Source organism: Ambystoma mexicanum, chromosome 1p (assembly GCF_040938575.1).
Source record: "Ambystoma mexicanum isolate Mex_15411 chromosome 1p, UKY_AmexF1_1, whole genome shotgun sequence".
Classification (NCBI taxonomy): Eukaryota; Metazoa; Chordata; class Amphibia; order Caudata; family Ambystomatidae; genus Ambystoma; species Ambystoma mexicanum.
The window spans coordinates 1360747960-1360768146 of NC_090921.1; positions in this window are offsets into that span (position 1 = coordinate 1360747960).

Here is a 20187-nt window from a genome sequence, read left to right on the forward strand (position 1 = left end):
ACCCTAAGTGACAGACCCCCATATGGCTCAGCAAATCACTGTCAGTAGTCTTTATGTACTTACCAGTAGGCATGGTATGAGTGAAGGCAAGACCTAGAAGATAGCAGTCAAGTGGCATGTCCCAAAGACTGGTGCAAGGAAAGAGTTGTCTCAGCTTGAGCCTAAGACATCTGTCAACTGTTGAAACGCCTCTTAATGGTTTATGTGAGAGTGATGCAAGAGGGAGACTATATAGAGGCCCTATCCAAGATTGTTCAGTTATTTTCTTTGGACCGTACCCACTATACAAGATGGATTTCTACCCACTTACGGGGTGCGATTTCATTTAAAGAGTGCATTGTAACACCTGTGAAGGATTCATGGAAGGGAAATGTTCTGTAAAAAAGTCAAAACAGGTTTCCATGTATTCTTTGCTATTGATTAGGACCATAAGTAGACTAACGCATCCATGAATGGTTATGGTGGGGCTGTCGGTTGGGCAGCAAACCTAGCAGCTCTGCGTCATTGCATGGTCTCTCGTCCTGAGACGGCCCGCTTGAATGAAGAATCTGAGAAATCAATTAACTAGTGACGGGACATGGATATGATCACCAGGAAGCCAAAATGCATCAATAGATGGTGTATGCAAAAGATGTCAAGTCCCTCACCCAAGAAGTAAAAGGTGTAGGAAACACTTTTAGATAAACCCGCTTTGATCTTATTGTACTTACCAGTAGAAATGTACCACATCCAGCATTGGAAGACACAGTGTTCAAGATCGAGAAACCTGGAGTTGACCAATATGAGGCATATGTCAGCGATAGGCTTTTTAACCAAACCATACATATCACAGATACTATAAAATGAAACACACTACATAACTTCAGCCATCCTCCAATAAGAGAAAAGCCAAAAAAATAATTACAATTGATATCACTACTGTTAGGGCACCTACCTGGCTCTCACCCAGCTCATGTCTCCGCACGTTGCGGGTGTATCTGCGGTTCTGGCTCTGGAGGGGCAGCAATCCGCGGCGGGTTGCCTGCCAGTACACTCGCTCGCTTGCGCGGACCTCGCAGGTAACCATGAATGAGGAAGTAAGCTTGTGTTCCAAGCCTCGTTCTGGTTCCCGTTCGGCCACGACGCATGCGCAAGCCAGCCTATGCTCCAAGCCTCGTTTCCTGTAAATAGCGTCCGGCTCTCCGAACAAATCGCGTCTTAACGCAGTTTGTTCCTGGATGACGGCAGCGTTTGGTTCCTTCTGTTCTGCTCATGTTTTGCCTGATTCCTGGCCTGCTCCTGTGCTCCTTGCCTGGGTCCCTGGGTTCCCTTAGGTTTGGGCGCCTTGATCTCTGCTTGGAACCTGAGCCTCTTTGGTTTTCGTGGGTATTCCTGGCCTCTCTAGTGATCCTTACCTTGGACTCCTTGACCACAATCCTTCAGTGGTTCTTGCCCCTTGGTTGCCCACCCGGGGTCCTTTAGGTTCCCTTTTTCTTTCTCTATTCCCTGAGTCTGTGTCCTGCCCTGGGTCCTTCCTGTTCATTTCTAGGCGGCCCCTCCAATTGGACCCCAATCTTCCATGCTGGTTGGATGCATTCCTTGCCTGCCAGGCCGAGGGCCCCAATCCCACGGATCTTTGCCATTCACCCGTGATCTGTTTGTGGAACCTTCCAAGAACTTCTTCTGCCACACTATTCGGAGATTGCCATACATCTTGGACTGTAACCTGTTTGACGACTCCATCAACCTCCCTGTTAGTGCTTGCACTGTCCCGACGTCACGTTAATCCGCAGGGAGGTGTGTCCGTGGCATTGGGAGGTGGTCCCCATCCATCCCTGTTTCACTGGGGTTGGGTTGGGGTTGCCTCCTTGTGTCACCTTCTCTTCACCCTGCTCCAAGATCAGACAGCCTGGCTTCTCCGGTGCGAACAGCGACTGAAACCTCAGGTACGCAGCGTTCTAGGGACGCACACCTTAACAACTACAGATTGAATGCTCATTCTTTTCTCGATTTTACATTTCATCCAAGATATGTAAAGGTGATCTAGATGACTTCTTTCAGCATGAAAATCATGACTATTCTTCAGGGGTTTCAAACCGGGGGCGTCTCAGAACCAGAATAAAGTCGGCATCAATGCACTGCCTGCTACAGCTCACAACTTGGAAAGAACATATCTCCAGCTCAATAGGCAATGCAGCACTCTTGATGCTGCAGCCACCTTCAACATGCTGCAACCATGGTTTGCAAAATATGTCGTTATTATGGGCTCTATCGGGAGTCTGGCAGTATCCCTGCAGTAATTCTGCCTGGGATATTACCAGCGCAAGTTGCATTACCGCAACTCAGTCTAGCACTATCAGCGCCAGATCCTGAGTTGCAGGGGGTGGTAACCTCCCATTCCCATGGTCCCAACAGGACTTTCTGGGGCCTATTAGCGCCACGCTAATAGCACCGAAAATGGGCAGAAAGGGGCGAGTTTTACCTCCAGCAAAGAAAAAGGTGGAGGTAAACATCCCATCTTCCACCCAAATTTGGGATTAGGCAGAGCAGTAATGCAGCAGTAACAGCATTACCACTGCATTTGTATAGCTCCGTCCAACTCCTGATGACCCCCTATGTGACTAATATTTTTCTGCCGTACATCAAATCACAGCTTCAATCTGCATCAGGATTAGACATAATCAGGTGTATAGACTTGAAAGCTTGAAGAGTGACAAATGCAGCTAAAGAAGAAAAAGACATTCCAAAACATGTTGTGCCAGCAAGTCCGTTTCCAAAAAATAGATAAGTGTTTATGAAAGTAAGACTTCTCTGTTCTTATTCTTGGCAACTACAGCAGCAGCCATTGCCTTTAACAAACAGGTGATTACCACAAATGATATCAATGTGCTTTGCATGAGTTTTCAAGACATCCTGAGAGTGTCTTCATGCTCACATGAACAGGCAGACATACCCTACTCCGCTGTGCAGCAAGGGTATAATAAAGCCTTAATATGCACTGTGTACACTGACACTGCAGTGCTAGCCATAACATGGCCACATCTTCTGGACATTGATGAAATGTTGGGTTTGGAAGAGCGTCCAGGTCTTTGCTGTTGATGATTTAGCAAGAGCTCTGTGTGCTGATCACTGTAACGTCATGACAATTTTCCACAGAATTATAGGGTGCAAGACTGTCTTTTTTTGGAGCCAGAGGAAAAAGGACTGCTTGGGACACGTGGAATACATACGGAAATGTCACCTCAGCATTCTATACATTGGCTGGCAGGCCAACTGAACGGTCGGTAGAAGGAATCCTGAAGCCATTAGAGAGATTTGTAGTTTTGTTAAATAACCATACCATACGAAATAGTATGTGAATGAGTCATAAAAGCAACCATTCATGCAGAAAGGTAGAGCAATTGACGGTCTACCTCCTTCGCTGGATGCATTTATTCAGAATATCAAAGGATCTGCACACCAGGCTAATCACTTCTGGGCACAATTGAGGATTGCATGACTATCTCTTCTTTCGCTGATTAATTGAGGATGTAAGAAGCGGAATAGGAGTGGATGGTAAGTAAATATGTTGCAAATCTCTACCAAAGGCTATGCAGGTTCGTGGGGAAATCATACAATGTGGCTGCACAGAAAGCTGCACAAGAAATTAAGTGTTGGGAGATTGCTCTGCAGTGTGATGCTCTTTATCTTTGTGCCACACTTTGTGCTCATTAAAATAAATAATGAGGAGGCAGAGTACAAGTGTATTTGAGTTTAAGAATTCATGTAATGTAGTGGGAATGGTAATGCAAATGTTGATTTTACATAGGAGAAGCAGCAATCATTCTTTTATGTTTTCCCTACATTAGCTAAAAGTCCAGTGAAAACAATATAAGTCAAGGTAAGACTTTTACTACCATTACACATTTTCACATTCTCATGTTTAAATCTGTTACCATGAATACTAAAATATACATTATTCTCCAAAAATTAAAGAACATTAATTGCAATTATTGGACCTCTTCCTCAATTTTTGAAAATGACAAACATACTCCTCCAACTACAACCAGCATATTCAGCATGTGGCCAACACCCTCTCACACTATAAGCAGGAGGCCGACCCTTAAAACAAAAAACCTTCAATGCATCATACACTTCTCTCCTTGAAAGCGTAGAATTGCGCAAAGCTCAGGGTACTTCTAATCTGCAAACTCAACACAAAGCAGTCTAATCATGCCTTTCCCACACTTCCCAACTAATCAAACCCACCCACTCTGTTCCAGATCTGACAGAGTACTGGAGACTTTGACAATGTCAGCAGTGTGTGGTACAAATCCCAATAACATAGCATAAAGTCATCTCTCTCTCTCAAAGCGCATCTCCTTACATCATCAGACATTGTTTTTGTGAATCAGCTGACACTTTTTTTGTACCGTGTTTTCATTTGTCTGGTGCTTTGGCAAAAGCTTGTTATAAATTCAATCAATGAAAAATTAAATGAAAACCTAGCACAGTCGCAGAATGAATCCAACAGACAACAAACAGTTTTATAATTTCTTCTTTGCAGCTACTTTTCTGTCTAACCACAAATCAACACATTAAAATGATTTCTCTCATAACTTGCAAAGTGGCATAATGATTACAGCCTGCATCAAAACAATCCTAAGATGCTTTCTTTGCAACTACTCTTTGTTCTCAACACAAACCTTGGTAACTAGTATTTTCTAAGGTTCGTTATAACACATTGGCCTGCCCATTGTGGTCACTGATTGCACTCCCCTGCCTTCAAACAAGTGTAGAGAAATACTTCACAACTACTCTTTCATCTCATTTAAAATATTGGCAACTAGTATATTCTCACATCCACTACAACAATCAATGAATGTACATTCCTGCTTCCAAACAATTCTAGGATATTTTTGTTCAAATATACTATTTTATCTCATCACACATCTTGAGATCTAATATTCTCTTTCGTCCATCCAAATGTTTGCATAATCTTGAAAGCAACTGATTTGTCTTGTCAAAACACTCTCTCTACAACCTATTTTCTCTGATCTGTCAAAGCAGGTTGGCACACACAATGCAGACTCTGAATGTATTCAATAAGCATCATCAATTCTTACATTAGTTCTTTGCCACTACTTTTATTTCTCATAACAAATGTGGGCAAATCATATTTTCTCTCATGTTACAAGTTGGCACACTGATTACAGTCTCAAAATGTTCTTGCCTTCCTCCAAACACGTTTTCATCACAACAGCGACTACTTGTGCTGTATTTGACTGCCTCCAGACAATTCTAAGATGTTTTCTTCAAAGCTAGGATTTTTTTCCTCAACACAAATCTTGCTAAAAGTATTTCTGTCATCTATCACAAGAAGTTGGCAAACCCGGTTGGGGAAGCTACTCAATATATTTGTCTGCCTTCAAACAATTCTGCATCACAACTAATACTTTATCTCATCTGTCATAACCAGTTGACACAATGAGTGCAACTAATGACTGTACTTGCCTGCCTCAGAACAATTATAAGATGTTTTCTTCACAACTATTTTATCTCATCACAGCCACTGAATGTACTTGCCTACTTCCAAAATATTCTTAGACGTTTTTATCACAACTACTGTGTTGTCTTGTTACAAATCTTGCCAGCTAATGTTTTCTTTCAACTGTCACAGCAAATTGTCAGACTCAGGACAACTACTGAATTTACTTACCCACCTACAAATGATTCTAAGATGGTTTCTTCATAAAAAAAGTTTTTACCTTGTCACACATATTAGCAACTAGTATTTACTCTAATCTGTCATAGGAAGCTGCCACACATTGTACAGGCACCAAAAGTACTTGACAGCACCAACTAATTCTGAGATTATTTTCATTGTAACTATTGTTTTGTTTAGGCACTGTGATGAATCCTGAGGTATCGTCACTGCTTTAGATGGGGGATCCCCTTTCCATGAGGCCATGGAGGTGAGGCTGCTACCCGATAGTTCCCCTGGGGGTGCTACTCCGAGGAAGGATCTCATTGGGAGAGAAGACCTCATTGAGTGTAGCAAGTATCCCAGGAGAGTGCATTATCCCTTTGAACCTCCCAACTTCCCTCACAACCCCTCCAATTTCATACTACTGCTCACCATGTGTTTTTACAGTATGTCTCAAGAAAGAACTACTAGGGCGACGAAGAGGCCGTGAGTAAAGAAGATCACCAACAAGAATGAATGCATACGCTCTAGCCTTTTGAGTGATCCTATTGGTTAGCTGTCAGTTAAAGGCAACAAGAGAAAATAACAATGGCATCTTCATTGCCAGCACAGCAGGAGCCGAGAGAGTGTCCAAGTACAAGCAAGACAGCAAAAGAGAAAAGCAGACACTTTCAGAGGGAGAGATCACTCACAGAAGGCCCACGACACAGAAGGCAGACCGGAGAAGAGGAAGCATAACTGCCGGTGACCGAGGCTACTGGAGTGGAACAAAACCATTGCTGAACTGCAGAGGAATATGCAGAAGACCTGGGAAGGGTCTGGTGAGCCACAGAAGCCACTGAAGCTCCTGGAAGACCTGTGAACAACCGGATGGTGACAGCCAATGCCCTGCAGGTGCAAGGGTGGTGGGCCCCGGGTTGGGAAAACCCAGAGAGTACAGGAGGCCCAAAATAGAGAACAGAAGGAATACTCTGCCGGGGAAGAGCGACCTAGTGAAGGGGGTCTGGGGCCGATATTAGGAGAGCATACCCGACCAGTAATAAAGGGGAATACAAACTTTGCACATACAAGTGGCGTTCGCAGACCTTGGCACGAGAATAAACCAAGGCTGTGGATCAAAGTGGGATCAGCCAAAGACATTGCTGTGCGAGTCCAGGACCCATATCAGGAATGCATACCCTGACCAGCAATAAAGGGGAAAACAAACTTTGCATACACAGATGATACTCACAGGCCTTGTCAGGGGAACAGGCTGAGGCTGTGGCTTGAAGAAATATCAGACCAAGAGAACTGGGAGAGTAACAAAGTGAAGAGGGTCTGGGAACCACACTGGGGAAATGCACCCCAAACATTAATAAATAGAATACAAACTTTACGTAGACAAGTGACACTCACAGACTTTGGCAGGCAAGTAAACCAAGGCTGTGGGTCAGAGAGAGATTGGATAAAGTTGTGAAGAACCAAGCAAAGGGGGTCTGGGTCCCATGTAGGGGAAGTGCACCCCAAACTGTAATCAAGGAGAATATGAAGCGTGTGGGTACAAGTGACACTCAGAGACCTTGGCAGGAGAGTAAATCAAGGCTGTTGGTGGAAGTGAAGACAGAGAGAGTGAGAACTGTGTATCTAGGAATATTGAGTACCCTACTTGGCAGGAGAGTGGGCCAAAAGCAGGGGTATTCAAAAAGCACTGGGGAGCCTCAGCACAGCTTGGGAGTGAGATCTAGGCTATTCTTCACTGGCATAATACCTGGAAGCCAGGCCTACTCAGAAAGGGTTGGGGTCCCTCGACACAGCTTTGGAGAGAGAACCAGGCTATTCTTCCTCATCAGAGTACTGGAGAAGGGTACTGAAAAAAGGGTCTGGGACCCATAGTAATTGAGGGAAAAATCATAGCACAGCTTCAGAGAGAGAACAAGGATATTTTTTATCATTTCAGTATCCTGGAGTTGGATCTGCCCACCAAGGGGCTGATACCCTCAAAACGGTTTGGAAAAGGTGTCCAGGCCATTCTTTCTTGTTGTCGAGCCTAGGAGCCAGTCCTGATAAGTACAGATAAAGACTCACCCTGACCACTGAAGACACAGAGACATTCTTGGATAAAGCGGAAAGACTCAGGGGAAAGGGAATCAACCCCTTGAGTCTTGGTGGAACTTTTGCTTGCTGTTCTACACTGTTTTGTAATGTTTGGCTTTGAACTACAATGCTGGCCTGCAGGTCGACAGCCAAGCGAGCGACATTTCCCTTTAAAATTTATGTTGAGTTTAGCTTGTGAGGGATAGGTTAGGAATTGGACACAGGATGGCAAACTTTACTTTTGACATTCTGACACTGGCAGTTTCATTAGCTCGTTTTGTTGAGGCAGGGAAACACCCCTTATAGGTAGGGATAGTTATGATTTCCACCAATTCCCCCTTGTTTTTGTTATTAATAAAAGTCTTTACCAATCAATTTACCATCCATATGTCTGAGTCTTACTCCTATCCATTCACAGCACATATGCTGGTGACTAATATTTTTTCTCAGCTGGAACACTGATTACAGACACTAAATATATTTGCTTTCCTTAATTTTCCAAGCAATTTCTATTTTGTCTTATGCCAAATTTTGGCAAGTAACATTTTCTCTCATCATCACAATTTGAAACACCACCTGCAGCCATTGGATGTATTTCCCTTTATGCAAACAGTTTTAAAATGCTATTCTTCACAACTACAATGCTTTCTAGTCAAAACAAGATGGTGGAATCTGCTCAGCCTACAAATATACCTTCCAGCTGCCAAACAATGTAAATAGTTTTTTTCACCGCTAACATTGTTTTTCATTACCAATCTTTTCAACTATTAGCTTTTTTCACCTGTCAAAACAAGTTGGCATACCAGCAGAGCCAATGAATGTTCGTACCTTACTCTACATTATTCTTCTATTTTCTTCCTAATTTATATGTTGTCCCATCACAAATAGATAGTGCACTCAGTCCCCTAATGTTCTGACTTGCCTTCAAACAGTTCTATGATTTGTTCTTCCCTATCACTATTTTGTCTCATAACAAATTGTTGGTACACTTAGTTAAAGTGGCTGAATCTATTTGTCTACCTCCAAACCATTATAAGAGTTTTTCTTCACAACTACTATTTTATCTCCACACAAACCTTAGCAACTAATATTTTCTTTTATCCAACTAAACAAATTGACACAAACAGTAAAGCCAATTATTGTATCCACCTTCACCCAAACAGTTGTTTGATGTGTTGTCTTTACTGCCATTTTGTCAATTACCATGTTCTATCGCCTGTAACAAAATATTGGTACACTCAGTATAACCACTGAATAAAGTTGCCTGCCTACAAACACGACTGTAATTTTTCCTTCACAAATACGTGTTTGTCTCTTCAGAAATCTTGACAGCTTGCATGGTCTTTTGTTCTCCTTCATACATTGGCCATCAATGTTTTAAAGGTGATTTCTTTGCAACTATTATTTTATCCTGTCACAAATATTGGCAACAGATATTTTCTCTTGTCTCAGTTTGGCCAACCGATTTCCAATGCTTATTATACATTTTTGACTTCAAACAAATCAAAAAATCTCTTTTGCAACTTCTATTATTTTTCAACTCACCCTTATTAGCATTTGTTTTCCCTCACCCTCACAATAAATTGGCAAACTTACTATTACCACTGACTGCGCTTGCCTGACATAAGACAATGTTAAAACTCTTTATTTGAAACTACTCTTTTCACTTGTTACAACAAGGTTGTGCACTTAGTTACAATCACCGAATGCACACTTTACGTATCGGAACATTTCTACTTTTATTTCTTTGCGTCAACTATTTCTTTTTTCATCACAAATCTTGTTAGCTAGCGTCTGCTCACATCTATCACAACACATTTTAACCGCCAGGCTTTGTCTTACCAATTACTATTTTGTATCATCAGAAATCATGACAACTGAAACTGGCTCTCATCTGTCACAATTTTGCACACCGATAACAGTCATTGAATTTACTTTCCAGCCTCCAAATGATTAAAAGACATTTTTATTTCAACAACTATCTTCTCTCAACAGCATTCTTGGCCACTATTATGTTACTTTGTCCATTACAACATGCTCCTGATTAAATGTATTAACATAATTAATTTTGCTGCTGAAGAGTCAGTTTATACAATTGTCTTGCTGTTTTGTGGGAGTTGTTGAATTAATCCTTGTATAGTCTAAATGAGCAAAATACCAATTTCAAAAACTGTGCTTATTTGGCATTTAAGAGAAGTGAATCCCAAAGATCAGTGTCAATACTTGCATTCTGGTTGTTTTTAACCAAAATGCAATACCTATGCATTGCATCAGAAACACATATTTATTCAAAATACAAAATGGTTGTTGCATTAGCTTTGCTACAAAGAAGCCCCACCCCCTTCTGTTATGGATTGTTTGAGAGACTCCCGCTGCTTACATGTTCGACTCCAGTGAGAGTTTGAGACCTAGACACTGACTGCCTAAGCTCCCTGTGTGTCTGTAAAATGATAATCTCTATTTCAGGAACACTGTTTGCCAGTATTATATGTGTATGTGTGGAGAGTGTGCTCTGACCCCAAAACCCTCTATAATGCATACCAGAAGCTAGATTCTATCAAATGTGCAACTCAGAGATCACAGGCATGCAATTGGGACTACAGGGCCTGATCACGACTTTGGCGGTAACGCCAGCGGTATTACCGCCAGTGGTATTAGCCCTACCGCCAAACTCCTCGGCGCTAATAGTGCCGGATCACGAGTTCGGCGCTAACGTAATTCCCCAATTCCCCATTGAGACCATTCGGGAATGACCCGGCGGTAATAGAGTGAATTTTCAGCGGATTTCCCCCCAGCTGAGAGCTGGGGCGAAATCCGACAAAGTCCTGATTAGGCAGACCCTTAAATCCAGCGGTAATAGCGGGACAGCCGGATTTAAGGGTTACCGCCAAAGTCGTGATGAAGCCCCAGGTGTTACAGAGAGGGAAACCTTTTGTCTTTCCAGACTTACACTTCCTGTTTCTGACAGGTGCTATTATTATAATTCATGAAATACATCTGTGTGCTTACTGTCAATAGGCCCCACCCATACAAAAAGAGTGTAATCTTTATATTGATAATTACTAGTGGTGGTGAGGGGCCAGTTCATTTCTTTAAAAATATTTTAATTGCTATGGAATTGGGGATGATAAACATGAATCTGAAGTCAAATTCTAATTTGATCCTAAAAAAGTTGAACAAATCAGACGGAATTGTCTGCATAGCTACAAGGTTTTAGAAAGATAAGATCAAATGTAACTTTTGACATTTCTTCCATTATATGTGATGCACTATATCATGCATTATAAAAACACCATACAGTACTGGTTCTCCAATCAATATTACACCCTGATAAAAAGCATGGACCACTTTAAATAATAAATATCACTAATTGCTACCATCGAATTATGGGTTGCAAAAACATTTTTTGGGGGAAAGGTTGGTCGCATCCACACTCTGTTTGCAGCGCCAGACAACATCTGCTTTAGCACAACTATTTTTGTGGCCAACCCGAGCACACTCAGCTCTAACCCTCCAGGCTCTACCTGAATAATCCTTAATCCTGGGCGACACTTCTGGAGATTCCATACTCATAGTACAAAGTCCTGCAAAGGCTAGAAAAGATAAATGCTTCTAGCCATTTCAACCACAGTCTGCGATACTTTACACAAAGGAATCAAAAGTGGATCTGAGATTCCAGCGAGCTCTTATTGCACAGACAAAAAAATTCTAGATGAGACCAGTTTTTGTAATGCAGCGTTCAACATGATAATACTCTCTAAGAAGACAGAATTTCATATACATTTGATGCACGCTACAATGGGTCATAACATCAAGACATTCATTCTGTTCCAACCCACCAATAGAAAGTCAATATCAGCAACGACGATTTACAAAATCTTGTACAAAACGGTTCTATGTGATGTTACAGAAAAAGTTTTCTATCAAAACAAATTTACCGAAATTACCAAATTTAATATTTTTATTTTTGGGGGGCTCACCACCCAATCCCCATGTTTCTCCAAGTTTTAACTTCTCCTACCCCTTCCCCACCTGTTTTAATTCCTTAACCCCCATATATTATATATTTTTTTAATTCAGTATTTTTTCGGTAAATATGTTTTGGTAAAAAATGTGCTGAATAAAAAGTGTTGAGTAAAAGCACTGGATAACGTACAAAACAGACACTGGTTGAAACATGGTCTATATTTCTCATTGGTCTTCTTGATGCTAGAACATTTTAATAGCTCTGGTTACTACCAACCATATTTCGTTCACGGGTTGAAAAAACATACTTTAACATGACTGCATCCAATGATTTAACATCTGCTAAATGCCCTTATATATCATGGAATCGGGAAAGACTCATGTATGTAACCAATGCATATACATACCAGATCTCAAATGGCTTCACCCCGAGTTCTGCATGAATTAAAGCAAAATACATGTCCTGCAACCCTCGTTGCCAACGCTTATTCATCATTCCGATATAAGGAGCGAGTAACTAATGTGCCTTCGGGGATGTTTCTACTAAGCGTCTCACAAACATACAAATGCAACGTAAAATTCCACATGCTGACTTGTTGAGGAGAGTCACACCTTTGTTCACCTAGTGTGTCCATTTTCTTGAAACACAAGAATGGGTTTCAGGTAATCAAACGATGGAATACTCAGCAGATCATCCTACCCCAAAAAGATCTAATGTTCTCATTTCCTTAGATTCCCAATCAAAATAATTGTTGTCTTCAGAGAATTAATAGTATATTCTGTATTCTGACATAATCCACAAAGACCTCCATGAGCCTGAAACCCCAGTTTCTGGTCCTTGCTTTGATGACCACATTATCTGCACACAGGAGGAGTGGCATGTTAGTCCTTTCCATCTGGGCATTGTCAGCCTGATCCCAGGAAGCCATTCACCAGCATGGTTTATAAAAAGATTGAAAGTGGCCAACACATACCCTAATTATGGAAATACATGTGTGTGTAATAATGTCGACAGGTTAAACTTAGTTTTGTTCACCAATTGTTTGTGTGCTTAGAACATTGTGATTTCCTTTATATAAAGCTGGAGACAACCTTTGAAAGGAGTTGGCGTTCATTCTTTTAAATAAATTCGAGTTTTCAAACACTCTATTTTTTCATTCTCAGAATTGTGGGGTGGGACTGCATGCCGGGGACAAGAGATCAGTCATGCCACCCCAATGAGTTTACAATTCACTTGCAAAACATAGATATATCTTTACAAGCTGTAGATACACAATGAATCAGCTAGAACCATTTGAGTGCTGCCACCACAATCCTTGGATGTACGTATGATTCTAATCATCAATCAATGCCATAAAGTGGAGATCCTGATCCCCGAGTTGGGCAACCTATGGATTGCACAAATGCGGGAGCCCCACAACTGAGAATGAACATGACCAAAAATCGTGTTCTAAGGGATCATATATGGACCTGGGTTGGCTGATGAAATCACCAATATGGGGACCAAGAACAGTATACCGCCGGTGGAGATAACTGATGAGATTGTTGAAGCATGTTGTTATGTTTGGACACTTGCAGACATGTGGGCCAATAGAAATAACCCAATAGTACTATTAAAGTGTCCAACCCCATTGCAATCCTTGCTTCACCCTCAAATAGAAGCTTCACAATAGTAAATTGGGTTACCAGCCTGGGGAGATCAACCCCGTAACTGTATCCCTGTCAACAGTCAGAGGGAACCTAGCTGTGAGACCTCCCTGTCTTTCTGCGGAAACATTTATCAAAGACCAGACTTTGATGACTGTGGACAGTTGTGGTACAGAGGGGACCGGGGCCAGCAGTCAGAAAGATTCCAGAGATCACAACTCATGTGCCCATAGTTGAGAGTTTTCTGCAAGAGTAGAAGATACCCTTTTAACATGTCACCACATTTCAGGGGACTACATTTATGCGGAAAGTGGCTAGCCAGAAAATGTAACTTAGAAAAGGAATCTTTGAGATGGTCAAAAGATGCCACTGAGCCTACCTAAAAAAGAAGCAAACTCTTGCAGGCCATTTATAGCGTTTGGGACAGGAAAGAGCTTTTTGGGACTTCTTGGACCGATTGACCTCTAGATACCTGAAAGGATACTTCTCACAGTGGAACCCTAAAGAGCTTCTGACTCTTCATTCGGACATTTTCATGAACTTTTGTTTTGACTACGGCAATCATGTGGACCGAATATATTACTCTGGAGCACTCCCAAAGCCACTGAACACTCAAGATTCCTCTGACCATGAAACTTTTCTTCAACTTTCTGGATGACCACTGGAAACCCAAGGAAACCAATGCTCTGGTCCTGGGCTGTGACCCAGCTATAGATCGACTTCTCCATTTTTTTTATATTTTATTTTTTTAAACTTTTTTTCTTACTGCTGTGAAGAGTATCACATCCCATGAAGCCTTATCAGGTGTAGTTCGGAGACCTTTCCTCGGGGTAGGTTTTTTCGTCCATAAAAGTGATTAAGCGTGAAGATAACATTTTTGACTGAAGCCAACCTGTATCTTTTGCCAAAAGGCATGCTAGTGAAGTTGGGGTAAATGTTTGACAAGCCGCCAGTAGGGGAAGAAGCATCATATTTAATCATTTATTTCCTGTTTTCTGAATTTTGCCATCGATTTTTATAACAAAAAATATTTATTCTGTTTCAATTGTGGGTATTTCTCCATGGTTATTCTTACTGACGCTTGAACATGAGCTTTATTTAACCTTTCACTGTGACTGTTAGTCGACTATATGGACCTTATTGCCCGGTTCAGGTCGTTTATGAGTAAGTCTTAAGCTAGGCCCCTTTTACCTAAGGGTAAGACAAGAGAAACCATTAGAGTCTGATGAAATACCATTAGGGTCTGTTGAAACAATCATTTGATATTGGGAAATGAAAACATCTAACAATGTAATTGATGAATTTCACTCTATCTCTCTTTCCACTACTGGTGATGTCACATGTTGCCTATGGGAATGTGTGCTACCTGAATATGTACTTCAATAATATGAACATCAAAAAAGAGAAAGAAAATGTAATAATAGCGATAACCAGTATAAAACTATAACAATACTAAGATCACATTTTAATAAAGTGCTGCATACCAAAGTCTTCATTCATTAAAACACTGTAATGATATGGTGTTAGTCACCCGTTCCATGCACTACACTGGGGGTAATGGTCCGGCAGCCCACATTAAAAGCCAGAGCATAGCAAGTGCTTTTAATGAGGGCACCGGGACATCATGGAACGGGTTACTAACACCTTTAGCACCCCGGGTAACCAAGCGGTAACCTGGGGTGCTGATAGCAGGGTCTTTTCTATGAATGAACGGGGCACCTTGTGGCAGCCTGGTCATTCATAGAAATTACTGTTCCAAGATGGCCATCAAAGAGATTCTATTGCCGTTGCGGCTGGCAAAGGGAGGTGGAGAGAGCAGCGGTGGCAGCGGGCATACCCACGGCCACAACCAGTTTTGTCAATCTGGGGATGGGGGTTGGGAATATTTTTTTTAAAAGAGGAAAAGCAAGGTGGGGAGAAGATGGCGGTCTGGGAGGAGGAGGAAGCCTGCGGGTTCTGTGGAACGCTGGCTGAGATCAGCACTTTCAGCCCACGATCCACAGAACCTGAATGGCTGCTCCCCTTGTCCCAGATGCTAATGTGTGTTATACTGTGCAATTTAGTGGTACTCCATTTATTGACCTTGCAAGGTAAAAGGCTTTAGTCTGCCCTATTTGGTTTCAAACATGTGTCCTGCAGGTTGAACACATATTTTAATCTGTCTGGTAATTTAAATGAACATCACCCACAATCACAATTGGAAATATAGATGGCAATCTTGTTGCTAAAGCGGGTATCTGTCAATGCTTTTTTTTAGATATGGAAACTTCTGTGTTAGACTATTTCCATCCGGTGACACCCTGACTGCACTTCTCTAGCACTAACATATACCCTCTATATCAACATCTTGGGCCTCATTACGATTTTGGCAGTAGCCATGTCGCTATTGGCGGCATGGCTGCCGCCAAAATCGCGGCCGTGTTCCCAGAATAGGGAATTACCGGGCCATTCCGAGTTCGGAGGGCCGGGTAATTCCTCCCTCGAGGAACCTGGGCCCAGACCTTCCCCATTCTCATTCAGCCCCCATAGGGCTGAATGGGAATGGGGGAGGGAGCAAACAACGGGCCGATTACGAGCAGCCCTCACGGGACCCGGTAAGCACGCCTGGTTTGACCAGGTGTTACTTAGCGGGTCCCGCGAAGGGAGCTTGTAATGAGGCAGAATGGGTTTAATGGGTCCGCCTCCTTTAGCGGGTCCCATTAACCCATTCCGCCTCACTTTTAATGAGGCCCCATGTCTTCGACAAAATAAGAATTTTAACCCAAAGTTAACTCTCCTGACTCCTGATTCAATCACCCTGAGGGGATGTCATGATGCAATCTATGAAATGATGCAGAATCATCTTCAGGGGAAAGTCATATTGAGTCCCCTTCATCAACTATTTCGAGGGCATCTGAAATCGAGCATGGGCTTGGTCCCTCTCACTTAAGGAATCATTCAAGTTTCTAAAGAGTCCAGCTGATGAATGTACAAGTGTATCTACAGGTGGCATCAACAGTGTTTGCTGTTAAATTAGGAGTAGTACTGGTTGTCCATGCTTCCTTGAATCCTTTATCGTTAAGGAGTGGTGTGCCTCTTTTAACCTGAAGCAAAGGTTTATAGTTTTAGAGCAATCCTGCCTGACTTGTTCACTGTTATATTCACTCTCAAGGCTACAAAAAGTGATAACATTGGATGTATGACATGCATTGATTAACTCTAATCCAAATGTCTTCTGAAAAGGAAAGTAGGGTATAAAGGCCGGGACCCTCATGTTGGCAGGTGGAAGAGGACTCATCATGGTGATTTTTTTCTGTCTACTTGACTAAGGATCAAGTTATATTCTTCTACATATTGAGGCTTGAGTCAAGACTTATAGGGACCGAATCATGGAACAAACGTGCGCCGAAAATCTTGGCACAAGCAGGCGCAAGCAGGTGCAAGCATGAAAAACAGGCGATTCATGGAAGTCCCTGCGCATGTTTTCCTTGGGATGTGCGCCAAACCCGAGCATGGCACACACGGGCGCGCACGTCATTGCAACAGCTCAAACGCTGTGTGCGACGCGCACAGGGAAAGCGCACAATGTCCGCGCACACACCAAAAAGGGGGCGGGACACAGGGCGTAACACGCGGAATGGGGCACAACGCGTGAAAAAGAAGGCATAACTGGGGAAGTACTGCTGGGAAGTACAAGGAACGCCCACACGCACGCGAACCACACGTATTCATGGAATCGAGTAGGGCAAACCCGCGCACGGCAAAGACATGCACAGGCCTAAACACGTCCGCCACACGAAGGCAGGCGGTAATGTCCCTGCGCATTACAAAAGTGTGCGCAAACAAAAAGCACGTATATACAGCTATGATGAATGTCCCACACTATGGCCCCCTAGGATAAATGACGTGCACGCAACACACAGGCACCCCATAAAAAGAAGAAAAAGAGACAAGCGCCCCTCAGTAGCCCACGTGCGTGCAAAAATGACACACGTAGTATGGTGTGGCAGCCAGGAGCCCAAAAAAAACGTACGCGATCAACACGCAGGCCAATATGGCTATAAAAAAAAGGGGTAAGCGACAAACACGGACACCCGCTGTGTGAAAAATAGCGTGTGCGTGTATTTCGGGGGTGCGTGGGAAGTTTCACATGCGATAGGCCCTGTGTGAGTGGGGTACATGTATTACTGGGGTTCGCAGGTAGTTTCACACGCGATTGGCCCTGGGCGAGCGGGGTACGTGTATTTCAGGAATGCGCGGGAAGTTTCACATGCAATAGGCCCTGTGTGAGTGGGGTACGTGTATTACTGGGGTTCGTGGGTAGTTTCACACGCAATCGGCCCTGGGCGAGCGGGATACCACTCACCGTCTGCCTTGTGTGTAGAAGAACGCGTAGCCAACACCCACCCGCTGTGAAGTAATAGCGTGTGAACCCCAACGCCTGGAAAACACATGCACCACACCCCACGAAAAGCACGTACAGAGCAATGGAAAGCCACGTGGGATCTTCAACCCGTGCCAGGGCAACGCCCATGCACGATACGTCACAGACACGCTTACGTGCTAAGGGCCTTTGGTCCAATGAAATTGCGTACGTGTGCTGATGAGCTTACGCGCTAAGGGCCTTTCCTCGGATTTCACACTGACGTGCACTTTTTTCACGTGCCAATTCACTCCGTATCAAGCTGGCCATGCGTACACACACGGAAGACCACGCTCCTTCCCTGAAGGCCATTTTCCTGCCCCCCAGAGCCCTGAGCACGCTCCCACCTGCCATCTGCTGCTGCCTGACTGCCTGCTGCCCACGTGCCCTGCCATTTGCTGCCTGCACCTTAGCCAGGGGTGCAGTTGCTGTGACCACCCATGCTGGAACTGAAGAATCCCGACGGGGATTCCATCGCTCCACAGCCCAGCCCCAGGACCCAGTTGCCCACCCACTCCTGCCTCTGGGGTTGCCATGTCGGGCACAACACCATCTGAGACCACTGGCAACCCCTAGCCAGAGAGGCAGAGGGCCACCAGCTTTAGTGCCAGGGAAGTTGGTGTCCTGGTGGAGCAAGTCCTGAGGCAGTATGATGCCCTCTTCGGAAGTTTGCACGCCCACTATGAAGGACGGACCAGGATCTGAATGGACATCGTGACTGCCATCAACGCGGAGGGGGTGGCAGTCCGCGACTTACATCATGTCAAGAAGCGCTGGGAGGACTTCAGGTCCAGGACCCTCAACAAGGCCCGGCATCTCTCGAAGGCAGTGGAGCACTGGGGCCAGCTGTCGGACCACCAAATGAGGGTCCTGGAACGCATATGCCTAGCGCTCTATGTCCAGATCCTTGCGAGGCAGACCCATCTGGAGTCGAGCGGTAAGTGTACATGCATGGTGATTGGACGCTGTGCGTGTCGTGGTGTGCAAGTAGTGTGCAGGTTGCACATGTGTTTTTGTAGGGCCATGTAGGGATGTGTATGAACATGGGCGTGAGGCTGCCACATGTGAGTCCTCTCAGGTGTGAGACACAATGATGGTGTATGTGTTGGTCGGCATAATGGGCAAATGCAGGTGTGGGAGCACACATGTTTGAATTTCTGTGTATGTACATTGGCATGGTTGTGGCATGGATGGTGGTTCATAATGCATGTATCTGCACTGTGTACATGTGCCTGTATGTGTATTTGACAAGTGTGCAACTGTGATGCAACATGGATGCATGTGACACTGATATGTAGAAGGCTGAATGCCAGATGTGACATGTATGGCGATCTCATCACTGCGACAGTTGGAGGAGATGTACACATGCATGTAAGTGTGGTGGCGTGTGTGCATGTCTAGTGCACTCCTAGTGTTTCATGTGATGTCAGGCTCTCCTTTGGCTGTACATGCTGTTGTATGTGTGTGGATGGTGCTGCCTGGTGCAATATTGCTGTGGAAATGCTCATGTGTGTGAGTTAAAATTTCATGTGTGTCGTGGAGTGTGATGCCGTGTCTCAAGTTTGACAATGCCACTCATGTACAACTGTCATGTGTGTATCAGTTCAATGTACTGTGCCCTGATGCCTGTGTTTTATCTCTCCCTGTCTTCAGCGCCAACTGATGAAGAGGGCAGAGAGGGAGCTGTGGAGCACAGCGGCAGGGATCGCACCACCAGCCGGAGATGCATGGGCCGGCTCCCCTCCCAGACTGTCATCTCGTCGGGGAGTGAGGAGTCTGGTGCCGTGTCCCAGACTGCAGCTGCCGAGGTTAGGTCCAAGAGGCGGAGGTTGGAGGTGGACTCCTCGGCAGCAGAAGGGGCAGCTGAGACCCCACAGGGTCCAACGGAGGAAGATGGCATCGAGTCATTCAGGTTGGTGGGGGATTTGGTGGAGGAGGAGGCCGTGGAAGGGACACACACAGGTTCTGGAGGTGGGGATTCCACTGGTGCTAGTGCTGCAGTGCAGGACCAGGGACAGGAGGCAGCACAGGCTGCCACGGTGGTGCCAGTGTGCAATCCTGTCCCTGATCCTGTCACTGCATCATCTGGCACCAGCAGGGATGCCTACGTCCAGACCCGTTGTCAGGGAGGGGATGAGCGCACAACAACTGGCCTTCCTCTCCCTGCGGACGTGGCTATCCGGGACCGTGTTGAGCCTGTCCTGGCCGGGATAGCGTTGCGTCAACGGGGCATGCGAGTTGACGTGCAGTCTTTTTGTGAAGAGACTGCACGTCACCTCGGGTGCCTCTTTGACCACGTTGACCTGCTGGGACGGGTCACCAGTGCTGGATTCCTCCGTGTGCTGGACCTTCTTGCGACCCCCTCCTCACCTGAACCCCCTACATGCCTGTCGTCCTCCATGCCATCTTCCCACCCATGTATCAACTTCGTACC